General features: G+C 46.3%; 4 non-coding genes across 4 annotated transcripts; all 4 read right to left on the reverse strand.

The window, feature by feature from the left end:
• Positions 1–3,340: 3,340 nt before the first annotated feature.
• Positions 3,341–3,412, reverse strand: Trnac-gca (transfer RNA cysteine (anticodon GCA)). The gene has a single exon. It is a non-coding gene; the product is annotated as a tRNA-Cys (tRNA).
• A 2,801-nt stretch (positions 3,413–6,213) lies between these two features.
• Trnac-gca (transfer RNA cysteine (anticodon GCA)) lies at positions 6,214–6,285 on the reverse strand. Its single transcript has one exon. It is a non-coding gene; the product is annotated as a tRNA-Cys (tRNA).
• Positions 6,286–7,237: 952 nt separating this feature from the next.
• Positions 7,238–7,309, reverse strand: Trnac-gca (transfer RNA cysteine (anticodon GCA)). The gene has a single exon. It is a non-coding gene; the product is annotated as a tRNA-Cys (tRNA).
• A 5,425-nt stretch (positions 7,310–12,734) lies between these two features.
• On the reverse strand, positions 12,735–12,806 carry Trnac-gca (transfer RNA cysteine (anticodon GCA)). Its single transcript has one exon. It is a non-coding gene; the product is annotated as a tRNA-Cys (tRNA).
• Positions 12,807–15,311: the final 2,505 nt, after the last annotated feature.

A 15,311-nucleotide genomic window follows, 5' to 3' on the forward strand; every position in this document is an offset into this window, starting at 1 on the left:
TACCCCTGAGCCATAACCCCAGATCTAAGGAAATTGTCTTCTAATGCCATGTTCAGAGATCAAAAATAAGCATACATAGGAAGAATCTGAATTTGAATCAGGGACCTGTGATCTGTCAAGTGTTTTTCTCCAAGGAACTGCTATTGCTATGTCATCCTTAAGGAAAAAGAAGGTAGGACAAAACCATGTTCATAAAATACCCCTACCATTCCCAAAAACTAGCCAAGTGTAAGTTCCTATACCATTTTCCTGCCAATTGGAATTGTTGGATGTTAGGATGGACACTAGCAAGGGATTGTGATCCCTCCCCGCAAAATTAACGTTCTAAGATTCCAAGTTGAACTAATCAGAAGGATGAAACGGGGTCTCTCTCTTTAGTAAGGTCAAATGGTAATTCTGATGTAAATTCACTCTGGGTAACTGTGATTCAGCAATGATGTCACTCCACAATCTCGACCTTGCAGAATAACTATGGATGATTTTCAGAGACCCCTGACAACAGCATCCTGCCTTCTGCCAGGTAACTGACGGCCCAGACAAAACTTTCACTAGTCATAGGAAGGGTGGTGCTGAGGGCGAACGGCAAACAGCACACTGACAAGAGGAGAGGCCAGGGAGCTTTGCCAAAAAGAACATGCCAGAGGGGACACCTGAACTCACACCAGGGACCCTTGATCTGCAGTGAAATGCTCCACCCCTGAGCTACGCCCCCTTGATTGACTGGGTTCCCCACTAGCATGGGTCACCTGTGTCCCCACACCACAGGACTCCATGGTGCTGTGTGAGTGTTATTCCTTCCTACCTGATGGCAATTGCCCGTGCACCACAACCAGACTAGGGATGCCCTACAGGTCAAGAGTTCACCTTACAGGCCCCACAGGGCTCGCTCTCATCCACCACGCTCTTTCCTCCCAGTCTTACTGTATGCTCATTCTCCTTCTGTAAATGGAATTCCAAGCTCTCCCCTCACTCAGAAGGAGAGATACATTGAAGGGAGGAAGGCAGGGACATGGTTGTGTCAGCCAGTCCCGCAACACTGCCTTACAACATGTGGGATCTGTCCAATGAGATCCAAGGATATATAGTAGATCCAGGTGAGGTTTCTCTGTATTAAAGATCTGTGAACTTAAAAGACAATATTTTTGTCCATAGCATTTGAAACACGGTGGAAATACAAAAACAGACTTTCTTCAATGAAAATTCCAGCACAGAAATTGGAAAAACTGTAAGAAAAAAACCTCACAGAAATGCAAATTACTGGGAAAAGTGGCTTTGCCATTTTTTAAATCCTATGGTACAGTGGGAACTCCCTTCTAGATACCAATTTCAGTATTTGCCAGAACATTCCCAATGATAATACAAAATAACCACTTCAAAACTCAGTGACACCAACAATAGCCCTCCAGGATTAGGAAGTTTCCCTGATTGGGCCCTGATTTATTACCTGGGAGTGGCTCCAATTCAGAAATTCTGCATAAAAGCCTACTTGGCTCCACCTTCAGAGAACCCTCCCTTTCCATCAATCTCCTTTGCAATTTCTGAAGGAGTCAATGGTAAATATCTGCCTTGGTGGCTGAGCAACTTGCTCAGCTTGCTTCCCTCGTGAAGAGGAAAGAAACCCAGAGATCTTTTCAGTGCTCACACAGTCCCAGTGTCTTTTAGGTCCAGTTGCTAATGCTTTTGTCAATACAGCCGTCTTTTAAAAAAAATAGTGGGTTTCCTATGTATTTAATTCCTTTTTCCCAAAGCCATGATCACAAATCATTTTGACAACACTTTCATATCTCAATTATAAGTATTTGGGCACATTCCTGTGACCTTCCTAGGAACATTTTGGTCAAAATGAGAATACTTACTTGGCACCACCTTAATGATTTTAGTGGTATTTAGAAAGGGCATTCAACACATACTACAGTGACACAGCCACATCAATGTTTATAGCAACTCAATTCACAATAGCTAGATTGTGGAACCAACCTAGATGCCCTTCAATAGAGGAAGGGATAAAGAAAATGTGGTACATATACACAATGGAATATTAGCGTTAAAGAAGAATGAAATTATGACATTTGCAGGTAAACAGATGAAGTTGAAGACAATCATTATAAGTGAAATAAACTCAACCCAAAAAACCAAAGGTGAAATGTTTTCTCTTATAAAGAACATTGGACTGTGTAGAGAGAAATGAAGGAAGGGGAAGAGGCAGGGAAAGGAAAGATTGTGGAATGAGATAAACACCATCACCCTATATGCTTGTATGATCACACAGATGGTGTGACTCTACATCTTGTACAACCCGAGAAATGAAAAGTTGTACTTCATTTGTGTACAATGAATCAAAAAAATTTTTAAATAAAAAAAGAAAGGGCATTCAAGCCACTGCTGATCTGGTTTGTTTTGGGGCTCATTCTTTACTGGAAAACTTTGGAGTTTCTCATTTTTCCTCAACTGGTTCTTGCTGTGGGGCTCCTTCCCATGAGCAGCATGTTGATAGCTGTGATTAGAGGGGCACTGAAGGGTGTTTCAGGAGAGGGCCCTCTACTCCACTGCCCCGTGTGCTTTGCTTTCCTGCCTCCTGCCGCTGGATATTCCGTGGTGCACACACACATGGCTGCTGCTCTTCCCAGGCACATACCCAGGGAATGAAGACCCTCGCTGGCCTCAAAGTCCCAGCCAGACCCATGATCATCATCCCCAGCCCACCAACCTCATCAACCTCTCCTAGAAACTTGGTTCCCATGCCCTTCAGGGGACACTACAGTTCAGGTCTCATTTGCTAGTGCCTAACTGTGTCCCCAAAGGTTGTGTTCTTCTTGCCTGGTGGCTGTGACCATGAGTGGCTAGGGCAGCCAGGATGCTCACCACAAAAACACTTTCCTCATTCAGGGCTGAACTCCAGATTCAGGGGGGTCCTGCTTAAAAAATTGTTCCTGATTGAGTCCCAAAAGTCAGTGGATATTTAGAGGTTTATTTTTTACCTATGAACCTTACTCTCCTTTCCCTATTTTTTCAGTACTCTCTCTAGAATATGTCCCTGCTAGAAATTGCTCTGTGATTTCTGTCTCTTGGTTGCAGGGACTGAGACATTTGGACGAGCACAGTGCACAGGGAGTGGAGAGTGCTTTTGCTGGTGGAGAGGTACAGAAACGTCTCCAAGCTCAAGGTGAGCACTAGCTACGGACACAGGTGATACACTGTGGAGAGGAGTGAGCATACCTCCTCAACATGCAGAGGAGGCACACCTGAGAAGCCAGCACAGTCTGGCGACAGTGGGGAAGATGACCAGAGACATTTCTAGGAAGGAGACTGCTAAATCAGGAAGGTAGAAGGAGATACCAGCAGGGGACACCTGGATTTGAACCAGGGACCTCTTGATCTGCAGTCAAATTCTCTACCCCTGATACATAACCCCATTCTGGAAAAAAAACAAAAAAAAGATGATAACATTGACCCTGCTACAATGGGTCTGGAGGGGCCTGGGAAATGGCACTTTGCTAGACTGTTCAGGTAATTCTGATTCATAAATGGGGATAAGAATAACCACAGTAAAACATCAGCATAGTGTGCTTGTGCCAAAATAGTGTTTATCCTAGTGTGCAAGAATAAGAAGTGGAAATTGAGGCATCCGTGTAGGAGAGGAAGTCAAAAGTAAGCATAAGTAGGGGGGGCACCTGGATTTGAACCAGGTGCCCCCCCTACTTATTAACACACTTGGTAAGTTGTTAACACACTTGGTAACAAACCAACCCTCTCCTTCTGACCCAATACTCAGTTCAAGGAACTTGCTCAAAATTAAAATCTACAACAAATGCTACTTCTTCTAGCTTCTTCCTTAGCTAATGTACATCAAGACGATGCTGAATGATCCCCTCCAAGAATTTCAGGAACATTGAGGAATCTCTAAATATTGACTGACCAATATCAACACAGCTCCAGAACCAGGGAATGATCCCAGCAGCTTGTCAGGAGCAGGTGACACAGATGCTGACAGCTTGGACCCTAAAGCCACACAGCCTGGGTTCAACTCCCAGGGACAGGTCCCTTCCCCTCCTTGTGCCTCAGCTGAAAATCTGTAAAATGAGGAGAACAAGAGAACACACTTGATGGGCTGCTGTGTAGACTAGATGACTTAATCCATTGAAAATATCCAACAGCATTGGTACATACTAAGTTCTACACACTGTTTGCTGAACAAATAGACTCACTGTGAATTGACTCCGTTCACTGAGTAAGAAAGAGAATAAACGTTAGAATTCAACCTGCATAGACCACACATAAAATTATTAGAATAAATCAGAGTCTTTCATTAGAGAGGTAATGGAAGCTGAATTAAGGATTAAAAGTTATCAAAATGAACAAACACATATTTTGAATTGTCGCTGGCTCTTTGCGGTACCAAATCCGTGGGTATTTGTCACCACCTGCAGCAACAATTTGCGCAGGTCGTTATCGGTGGTGGACTGGAAACGAACTACTTTAACTATCTTTCTTTAGTGGGCTGCTTTCTCGCTTATTCGCTTGTTCCCTGGGCTATAGAGGAAGAAAGGCTTTTCTTAGGGAGAGATAGAGAAAGACTTTGCATAAGAAAGAATCTTTGAGGGGAGAGAGACTGAGAGAAAGAAAGGCTTCTACGCTTATCAGAGATCTATTTCTTCTTAGGCTTCTGCAGCTTCTTCTTAGGCTTCTGCATCCTGTGAACTAAAGGTGCATGCTAGGAGTATGTGCTAAAGGTGCGCTGCTTCTCTCTGCTTGCTCCTTACTGTCACACCCCGCCTTCCGCCTACGGCCCACTTATATCACCGCCACGCCTCTTATGCAAAGATTAGGCAAGAAGCTAGATATCTGAGCAGGCACGATTAGGAGTGCTGAGAACACATGCACATGCATTGTGTGCGTGGACGATAAATCACCTGAGTGTGCTTATGTCAATTAACCTTCTCGCTGCCAGACAACCTCTGGCTGACTGCCAGGCGCCATCCTGGCGTTGTCCATATGGCACAGTCCCCAACATTGAATGAATCAGATGAGACATTCATGAAATAAAAATTTAATTAACATATCATTTGTATTTATTTTTATTGAAATACAGCTTATATAGTACAGAGCATAAGACTTATGTATAGCTTGATGGATTTTTACCTACATGCCTACACATGTAACCACCTGAAACAAGACACAGGAAGTCTCTAGCACAAAGAGGATTCTCTGCACTACCCCTTAGTTCCTCCCTCGAGAACCTAACCACTCACCATCCCTGTGGATGTGTTGACTTGCTCTGGGGCTGAATCTACATGGGCTCACACACTATGTATTCTTTTAACTCTGGCTTCTTTCACTCTCCTCATGTCAATAGGGTTCATCCCCCATTTATCAACTATGGAAATGATTCATTATTTTTAATTCTTGCTTCATGCTCCATAGTCTGACTATACCCTGATTTATTTATCTATCCTACTATCGATAGACATTTCATTTATTCCTAGTGTGGAGATATTTCTGTCAGCATTTTTCACTGTGAACAAAAGATCCAACAAGGACAATTTATAGAAGAAAATTTTATTTTGCATCATGGTTTCAGAGGTTCAGACTATGACTGACTGACTCCATCATGCTGGGTTGAGATGTGGTAGGATATCATGGTAGAAAGGTGTGACAGATGAGAGCAGCTCAGGACATGGCAACCAGGAAAGAGGGAGAGAAAAAGAGCGGAATAGAGAGAAGAGTGAGAGAGCTCTGGTCACCAGAGACCAAGTATAAATCCCAAAGGTGTGGCCCTAGTGACCAACTTCCTACAATTGGAGGTGACTCTGCTGACATACACAGGTCCTTCAGGTCTTCACCTCCAGCTGGTGCTTGTCCTTCAGCAAGGTCTCAGCAGAAACGCATCTCATCAGCCAGGGGCCAGCTCTGGGCCAACATGCACCATTTCTCTCCGTGAGCCCGGGATGAAGGTGGGTATGGATCAGTGAGAGTAAGAGGGAGGCCCAGGGATGTGGGAAGGGCTCTCCAGGTGGCTTCTGACACCTACTGTGTGTGCACTGTCCTCATGAGGTGGGGAATTCCCAAGACAAGGTGGCCCTTGGGCTCTTGGGGATGATAGTGGGGTTGAGGAAGTTGATCCTATGCATAAAATGGATATCAGTGTGGCCCCACATCATGCAGCTCTGAGAGGGAAGCTTTTTGGTTCCCAGCAAAACGGGATGTAGGTAAATAAGGGGGCACCTGGATTTGAACCAGGGACCTCTTGATCTGCAGTCAAATGCTCTACCCCTGAGCTATACCCCCACTTACATGAAACTTCTCATTAGCACCTTTTCATCCAGGGCACCACACCCAGGCTACCTGTCATTTATATTGCAGGTTTCTCTGCATGTTCTAGCACCTGACAGCTTTCTCCACTGAAGTCTGCCCTACCCTGTTACATCACAACCTTAACTAGTCACCCCAGCTCCCCTCCCTCCTCACACTGTGCTGGGGGACCCTTCTTTCCCCTTGGAAAGCACACCTGACTCCAGCATTTCCCTAAGTCCACACATAGTGATCAGACGGGAGCTGCTGGTCCTGGTCTTCAGTGAACCTCACACACAGTCCAGGGAGAGCCTGCTCCATGCTCTGAGGCCTCAAGGAGGGGGCTCGTTATTTCACTCCATCACTCATTCCCTCAACAAACAATCATGGAGCTTGTTAGGCACTGGATATACCATTCATGTTAAGGTCAGGGAGACAGGAGAGTTACAGTCCTTGTTCCTCAAACAATCTTGGGCGAAACAGGAGAAAAACACAGGAACAAAATGTTTCCACATATGTGACAGAAGCTAAGTAGAGGCCTGAGGGAGCAGGGAGAAAGGAGCCCTGCTCAGGCATCAGGAAGGTCTTCCTGGAGAAGTGACAAGGAGGATTTGCCTAAGGAAAAGCTGGGCTCCTCAGCCCCACACCTCAGAAGGCTGGGTGTTCATGCGACGAGGATACCTCATGGTCATTGCCTTGGAGGACAGCCTGTGCCACAGCATGACCAGCCATGACCTGGAAGAACTTCACAGCCTGCCCTCTGCTGTCTCCTTTTGGAGACCATGACACAGATATGGTGAGAGAATCCGCAGCACAGGTGAACACACAGCTATTCACAGGACAGGGCTATGGAGTAAGTGTCAATAGGGATGACCCGGTCATTATGTGACTCAATGTTATTTACCACTTTAAAATTTTTTCTCTTTGGTTTCTAAAGGAGATTCTTGCAAGGGGGCACCTGGATTTGAACCAGGGACCTCTTGATCTGCAGTCAAATGCTCTACCCCTGAGCTATACCCCCTGCTACTACATGTGTGTAATAAGCACTTTATACCTGGATGGCAACATCCTTGATGCTCCTCCTGGAGGTGTGCACTTGACAGGGTCATATGCTTCCTTCATCATACACTTCCTTCCTGCTAGGCCACGCCCCTTCCTCTCTACACACCTGCCTGTCACCTCTACTTTTGACCAGCAGCCTTCCCTCCCTAGTTTCCAGGTGAGTCAGTGACAATAAAATCATGGATGTTTGCAACTGGACCCCTTCAGAAGCAAATAGAGCTGCTGAAGTCAGAGCTGCTGCTCAACAGACCCTTTGGTGGTCAGGGTGGGGCTAGCTCTAGGCATATGTAAAACTCCTAGTTTCCACCCTGGGATCTCTTAAACCTAGGCATCATGTGTGGCTCTGAGAAGTGACCTGGATGATGCTGACTTACCTTTGGGAGCAATTGATTTAATTTGTGCCTTTTCATGTACACATCTGGAAGAAAATGACAGAAGATGCAATTATGCCAGAAAAAAAACCTATCTGATAGTTGAGGAGACATGACTGGAGTCCACATCTAGGCCTCTTGGCACCAAATGCTCTGGGCAGAGCATGAACTGCCCCTTTTTCTCTCCTATTCCTCCCCTCATTTTCTTCATCTGCAGAATCACTAAGCACTTCAGACAGAAGAAACCAGAAGGCAGGACTCAGTCCTCACAATGGGGAGTCAGAGAGATCTCCGGTCTCTAGAGTCACACAGAGATGCCAAGGTATGGTCAGTGTGAAAGGAAGGGGCAGCCATTTCCTCACAAGCTCACAGCATGGAGAACTTCAGTGCATGCACACCGGGTTCATCTCTCTCAAAGAAATAATATTTTAAAAGGAAGCCAACCCCAGAGAAATGGCCACTCAAGAAGAGTGATGGGAGAACAGATCAGGTCTGAAGGGTTTTGGGGAGGTCCCTCCCCAGGATCTGGAAGGGCAGAACAAACTCACCTACTCACCCTGTGGTCCCTCCTTGCAGGACGATTGAGAATAGGGGACCCTGGAGGGGTCAGGAAACTGTTTTCTAATGCCATGTTCGGAGATCAAAATTAACAGTATGTAGGAAGAATCTGAATTGAATCAGGAACCTGTGGTCAGTCAAATGCTTTTCTAAAAGGATCTGCTGTTGCTATGTCATCCTTAAGGAAAAAGAAGATAGGACAACACCATGTTCCTAAAATGCCCCTTTGCAGTCCCAAAAACCTAACCAAGTTAAGAAAACAATGAGAGCCAACTTCCACCAGAATGTCCAGACCATATCATCCTGGAGGCACAGGTTTTCCTCAAGTTGATGAGGATTAGGGCAAGTGAGGGCTGTTTGCAGGCAGCAGCTCTCTTGCACACACTTCAAGTTCCTTGGGGTGCCTGGCACAGTGGGACCAGACCAGCTGAGGGTGCTTCTGTACCCAGCCTATAAACCCCCTGCCTGCAGTAACTGGTAGAGCAGAGCACCATGGGGAGGGAAGTGCTGGTGCAGGTGACTGCCCCTGGACAAAGCATCAGGAGGGATGGAGGCACTGCCTTCTGGTGAAGCTCCAGAAGCACCAGGCGCAACAGAGGTGCACCTGCCCAGCCCCTCCCCACTGGGCCTTCCCTCAGGCATTTCCTATGACCGTCATATCTCGTGTCTCTTCTACCAGTGTCGTCCTTGGTCTTTGAAACCTATACCACTGCCCTATAAGTGGGCTGTGGATGTTACCTTTGCCTAATGAGCGAGTTCCAGTGCTGAGCTTCACTGCAGGGAGTCCAGGCCTCCCTATGGCCTCCACACACCCCCTAGTGCTCTGCCTGGAGAGCTGGTCACCCTCTCCTTCTCCTCACCCACAGCTCATCCAGCCGGCCACTCTCCCACAGTGCCCTCCTCCACCTCCTGGCCACTGTGTGTGCTGCAGCCCTGCCCCCTCTGTCCCTCACTCAGGGGCTGAAGGCAACAGGTTCACAGCCATGCTGCTCACCCCTGGAATGTCCTTTACATCTACATCATGTTGCAAGTGACAACGTATTTTTCTGCCACTTAGAATCATTGGATGTTATAGTGGGTGTTAGTAGGAGATTGGGCCCCCAAAATTGAAGTTCCTTCTTTCCTCCTAAGTGCTACTAATCAGAATTACTAGGGGTGATCCAGAGTCTGAACAAGATCAGCCAGTAATTCAGATGAAACTCAGTCTGGGTGATCCTGATGCAATGTGTCACGCTTTATTGTAAACTTCACAGAGCAAATAATTAAGATCTTCAAAAAGACACAGAGATCATTAACAATAGGACCCTGACTTGTGCACAACAAGTGATTTTACTGGAAAACAGTGACCAATCCTAAAAGGGTTGTGATGAGGTTGACTGCTAAGCAAAATTCCAAATCAGATTTGGAAATCAAATATTAGCTTCCAGGAGGCACCCTGATTGTATCCAAGGATTTTATCCACACAAATTTTCTACCCATGACTGTGCCCCCTCACCTGATTCTGTCCAACCTGAGCATCTTTCACCCTGGTTACCACATCCAAGAATTTCCTAGAGTGCTGTTTTACCCATTCATAGTCAACTGTGAACACCACACATGAACCACACGCTGCCTGGAGGCCCCTCTTTAAGCTGCGAGTTCACCTTCATCATCCAGAGGACATTCAGCTGCCTGATAGGCTCTTCTCTATCCTGATCCCCCAAATATGAATTTCTACAATTCGCTGGAGTTTCCTCTTTCCTTATTCACTAGCTGGTGGGTGCTAGGGTGGCAGGTGTAGGAATCATGGCTGTAAGGAAGCTACTTCACACGCCACCAGTTCCGTGGTGATACAAGTTCCAGATGTGAGCCCAAACTCCAGGGCAGGCAGGCAGGTCCTCTCTATAATGAAAGATCTGAAAGGTCGCATGGCAGAAGACCACATGCAGGAATGAGCAAGGAACTGGCCTCACATTCACCTGCCACAATCTGCCCTTTCGGTCAGACTCAGGCAAAATTCACTCACCTCCATCCGAAGCCCCAGAGCCTCATCCTGTAAGTTCAAGATATTGTGATTGACATTGAATCCAAGGGAGGCTGCCCTGATCCAGAGATCTACAAGTTTAAAAGGCCAGATTACTGTCCCTCGTCCACCCCAAACAGAAGTACAGGAACAGACTTCCTGCAATAAACTTTTGCACTTGAAGATCAGACCAGATGGGAAGCACACATGGTCACAGTACTGGCTCACATTCCATTGTCAGGCAGAAGTGGCCCTGCCCCTCTGTCACCTTTTGCTACACCTGGAATCCCCTTCCAGATACCCATTTCAGTGTTTGCCAGCATTTCACAATCCTGGGACAGAGCAAGCGACCCCAAAACTTAGTGACATGGAACAACAAACATCCTTTCGTTCAGTGATGTTCCCTGATGGGACTTTGGTTCTGCTGGGGGTAGCTCCCAATTCATTGTTCTACATAACCCTCAACCCTAACTCTGGGAATCTGTCTTTTCCCATCATCTTCTTATGCATTTCAGAAGAGGCCATTGTAGAAGATGTGGTCTTGGTGGAGGGGCAGACTCTTCATCTTGCTTCCATCTGTGGAATGTTAAAGGCCCAGGAAGGTCTTTCTACTTCTCAGACAATCTCAGTCGTTGAGTCCAAGTTGTTAATTACTTTGTCAACAGAGCTCCCTTAACAAAAAAAAATAATAATGGTGCATTTTCTACATATTTGATTCCATTCTCCAAAAGCTATGATCATACTTCTTTTTGTTATTTCTTTCTCTCTAGTTCAATTATAAATATTTGGGCACATTATATTTTCTGTGAAACAACACCCTTAACCTCTCTAGAACATTTTTCTCCAACTGCAGCATCTACGTGGTACCACCTGACTTCTTTTAGTGGTCTTAAGAAAGGGCATTCAGGGATGGAGAGATAGCTCAGTCGGTAGAGAGTTTGCCTTGCAAGCACAAGACCCTGGGTTCAATCCCCAGCACCGCAAAAAAAAAAAAAAAAAAAAAAGAAAGGGCATTCAAACGCCAGCTCAGAAGGCTGAGGCAGGAGGATCATGAGTTCAAAGCCAGCCAGTCATTTTCTGAAGCTCTAAGCAAATCAGCAAGACCCTGGCTCTAAATAAAATATAAAAAAGGACTGTGGAAGAGGGGTGGGAGGGGTGGGAGGGGTGGGAGGGGTGGGGAGGAAGGGAAAAAAGTAACAGAATGAATCAAACAGCATTACCCTATGTAAATTTATGATTACACAAATGGTAAGCCTTTACTCCATGTACAAACAGAGAAACAACATGTAACCCATTTGTTTACAATTAAAAAAAAAAAAAGGACTGGGGATGTGGCTCAGTGGGTAAGCACTCTGGGTTCAATCCTTGGTGCCAAAAAAAAAAAAAAAAAGAAAAGAAATGAGAAGAAGAAAAGAAAGGGCATTCAGGCCACAGAGTTTGGTATGTTCTCTGAGGTTCTGTCTTTTCGGAAAACCCTGCAATTTATCTTCCTAAAGTGATATGGGCTCACCTTCGATGTGGAAAAGTCGGTTTCATTTTTCTAAGTGTGCCATCTCTGCACTATGTACACGGCCTCTGAAACCTACTTATAGAGCAATCCGTCCTCTTCCCAGGTCAAATCTTCCTTGTAGCATCCTATCAAATGCAGCCTGTCCCAAATAGCTCACACATTTCACATTTTGCCCTTCAAGATCCTCCCCCAACTCTACAAATTCGAGTATATATTCTGCCTCTGGCTTCTCATAGCCACCATGTTTCCTGCCCTGAATAGTGGTTTCCTCACCTATTTTCCAGTAGCCAACATCCTGGAGGTTCTGACGCTTACAATCAAAATCGGACACCTCAAGGAACTTTCCAGGTCTTCCCACTCCTACCAGAGGTATGCAAAGAACATCGCTGGCACCTGATCAGCAGATGACATCTAGTGAGGAATGACCTAACTGAACAGTAGCTCTCCTGTCACCCTCAGCCCCCTCAGGTCTCCAACTTCTCGTTGTGCTTCTTCTTAGCACAGTCTCTGCCCCTGTCCCCAGATTTAACCAAACAAGAGGGATCCAGGAATTCAGAAACTCATCTCATTGTGCAGTGGCCAGCTCTGGAACAAACCAAGCTCCATTTCCTCTGAACCGTGAGCCTGGAATGTGGAGGACTAAAAGAAGAGGGGAGGTAAGGGAGGTGGGAAGGGCTCTCCATGGACAGCTTTTGAGACCTACCATGTGTGCACCATACTCACAAGGTGGGATTCCAAGTCAAGGTAGCCTTTGGGCCCTTGGTGATTATAGAGGGGATGAAGAGGAGGTAAGACCTACATTAAAAAGGGGACTTCAATGTGGCCCCATATTTTACAGCCCAGTGAGGGAAGCTCTAGGGTTATTCCTAGAAACTCCAAAAAATGGAGGAATCCTAACTTCAGTCTGGGCCACCTGAGTCAAGTACCAAAATTACATGTCAATAGGGGGCACCTGGATTTGAACCAGGGACCTCTTGATCTGCAGTCAAATGCTCTACCCCTGAGCTATACCCCCTGTTACACCAGTGTCACCTAGTTAATACCTTTTATTTGTGTGTTAATACTCAGCTTTGCAAGGTTATATTATAGTCATCCTCACTACTGACTTTCCAAAAGAGGCCAAACCTGATTTGCAAGATACCTTCCCACAAACATCCAGCTTTCCAGGCCTATCCTTAAGTGGGATCACCAACCAAAGAAGATAAGCTGCCTGCAGATCCCCCAGCCCATTTCCCATTGATTTTCTGGTTAAGCCCACAAGTTGGACAATTGTCTTCAAAACTATCCACACCCTCCTGCTGTCCCCAGCTTGTCCTCCTTCAATGAAGACAGAAGGAGGTAATGCTGTCATGGAGCTCTGACAGTTGGCATTTGCAGCAACAACACTGCAGAATCCCCCTCTTCCCTGTTAGAGCACCGTCATGGTTTGGATATGAGATGTCCCCTGAAAATCTAAGGCGGCAATACAGGAATGTCCAGAGGTGAAATTATTAGATTAGAGCTGTACCTCACCAGTGGATTTATCCATATGATGGATTAACAATTTGGGTTACTGGGTGGTAACTGTGGGCAGGTGAGGCCTGGCTAGAAGAAGTAGGTCACTGGGGGACAGCCTTGGGAATCCTATGCTGTCCCTGGCTCCTCCTCCTTATGACTCCCCGTCTCCTTCCTGGCTGTCATAAGCTGAGCAGCTCTACCCCGCCTGCCCTTCCACCATGATGTTCTGCCTCACCTCAGGCCCAGAGCAATGGAGTTGGCTGACCATGGACTGAACTTTAGAAACCATGAACCAACACAAACTTTTCCTCCTCTAAGTTATTCTTCTCAGGACTTTTGGTCACAGCAATGAAAGGTGACTAACACAGCATCCAAGCCAGGGTTTTGACCTTTGAGTTTCCAACAAGCCTACGGTAGACCCATGCACAGGAAAAAGCAGTTTATCAAAGGGAAATGTCTGCCCTACATAGAGAACCTGGATGCTGTGATTTGTCTCTCCAGATCTGACCCCGAGGCTACTGCACCAAACTGCTAACATGGGCAGGAGGAGGAAGGAGACAGCTTGGGGTTACTCTGTGTCCCTAGAAGTCTGCCATGGAGAAGCCCTGAAGAATTCTGCAGGACAGTCCCTGCCTTCTCTCTGAGGATCCAATAGGGTTGGAGGAATCAGGAAACACAGGGAGGGAGCCAGATGTGTGGAACATGAGGGACACCAGAGTGCAGGGCGGGTCGGGAGACAGTGACCCGTCCCCACTGCAGCTGTGCAGGGGCTGACCTGCCGCTCCCAGTTTTTGGAGGATCCCAGCTGGAATGAAAGACAGGGAAGTAGGTGGGAGATGAGCAGTGGGTCCTGCGAGTGGAGGAGCCCGCGGGGCCCTCCCACTTGAGCAGGCGCCCTCTGGCTCTGCTGTCCCAGCTCTGGCCTGAATCACACCCCTGCTGTCGCCAGTGTCCAGTCAGCACCCTCTCCCTTCTCTTCGCTCCCAGCTTTCCGACAACGTGTGGGAAGTTCCTACTTATCTCTAGAGCTGGAGAGACCATCAACCAGCTCCTGCACAGCCCCACCTCAGGAAGGTCCTCTTCAGTCCCAGGGTCCTGCACCCATTGCTGCTTCCATGTCTGCAAGCACACGCGCACACGCAGCTGCTCCTCAGTCTGTGGGGACAGCAGCAGCCAGGAGAAGCAGCGACAGAGCTTTAGGATGGACACATCTGAGTTCCTCACCTTACACATGACAAAACCTCAACTCGAAGGAATCCTGACTAACCGTTTCTGGGACACTCACAGTACCTGCATCTGGAGACGTTTCTCCAGCCTGTGGATCTATGCATCCAACCCTAAGCGTGGCAATCGGTGAACTTCCCAGCCTGACTTGGACCATGGAGAAGTTCCAAGAAGCATCATAGAGACAACACAGCAGGAGGACACACGGGGTCTCTGGAACTGACCAGGGAACTCTGGAAACCTAGAAGAAGTTTCTACTCCGATCTTCACATTTATACCCCTAGCAATGTCACATAAATTTTTTCCTTCAAAGTATGATGTGTAATTATTTTAAGTCAAATGTTGTTTGTAAAAAACCCTCAAATCTTCATATTTTTCTCCTGCCACCCAGAAATAGTCACTCCCAAGCTTTAGGCTATTTCTTCTAATGTGTTCCCTGTGAGTATCAATAAAATAAACTTAATACACTATGTCTAATTTCCTCAGGTTTAGATATCATTAACTGACTCAGGCAGATGAGTATACAACTCACTTACCTTCTTCCATTCTCACTTTCCCAATGTATTTGTATCTTGACTCCTGGTTAATTATCTCACATGTTGTTATTATGACAATTATTAATAGTATTCATGTAGTGCTTAGCAGAACTAAGAATTCGGGTAGAACCTTTTATTTATTCTGAGGTTAGTGGTAGCCTGATGTTTTCAATTCCTTAGCCATCTTTTAACCGCTAGGTTTTCCCACAACCTCTAATTTCTCTATAAAATTCCCTTCAAAACAACATTCCACACTGTGAAAG

This window comes from Sciurus carolinensis, chromosome 8, assembly GCF_902686445.1.
Source record: "Sciurus carolinensis chromosome 8, mSciCar1.2, whole genome shotgun sequence".
Taxonomy (NCBI): Eukaryota; Metazoa; Chordata; class Mammalia; order Rodentia; family Sciuridae; genus Sciurus; species Sciurus carolinensis.